The following is a 530-nucleotide window of genomic DNA, read 5'->3' as shown; positions in this document are numbered from 1 at the left end:
CTTCCTTTTTCCCCTTTTCCTTTTTTATCTCTCTCTTTGCTCCTCCCTTTCATGTGTTTCGTCCCATTTCCAGTTTCTCTCTCTCCTTATAACTCTTCTCTCTTTTCCCTTATCATTCCATCTCTTTTCCCCCCTCTCTTCCTCTCTCATTCTTATTTCTCTTCCCCCTTACAACTCCATCCCTTTCCCTCTTTCTCCCTCTCTCATTCCTTTTTCTCTTTCCCATATAATTCCATCTTTTCTTCTTCTCTCTCCCCCTCCCATTCACACTTCTCTTCCCCCTTCATAATGCCATCCTTCTCTCCCCTCTCTCTCTCTCTTTCTCCCCTTCCCATTCCTATTTCTCTCTCCCCTCACAATTCCCTCTCTTTCCTCCTCTCTTTCACCTCACCCCCGCTTTTCCCAAGCAATTGCATGGCGCTTCCCATTTTCCTGTTCATAATTGGTTTCTCTTCCCCTCAGTTCACGTGAGAGGTATGTTCTAACAGGTTTGCTCTGGGCCCGGTACAGCGTCTGCCGGAGCATATGCT

Source organism: Penaeus monodon, chromosome 32 (genome assembly GCF_015228065.2).
Source record: "Penaeus monodon isolate SGIC_2016 chromosome 32, NSTDA_Pmon_1, whole genome shotgun sequence".
NCBI classification, from domain to species: domain Eukaryota; kingdom Metazoa; phylum Arthropoda; class Malacostraca; order Decapoda; family Penaeidae; genus Penaeus; species Penaeus monodon.
The sequence above is the reverse complement of the archived record's forward strand: the minus strand, read 5'-3'. Positions refer to the sequence as shown.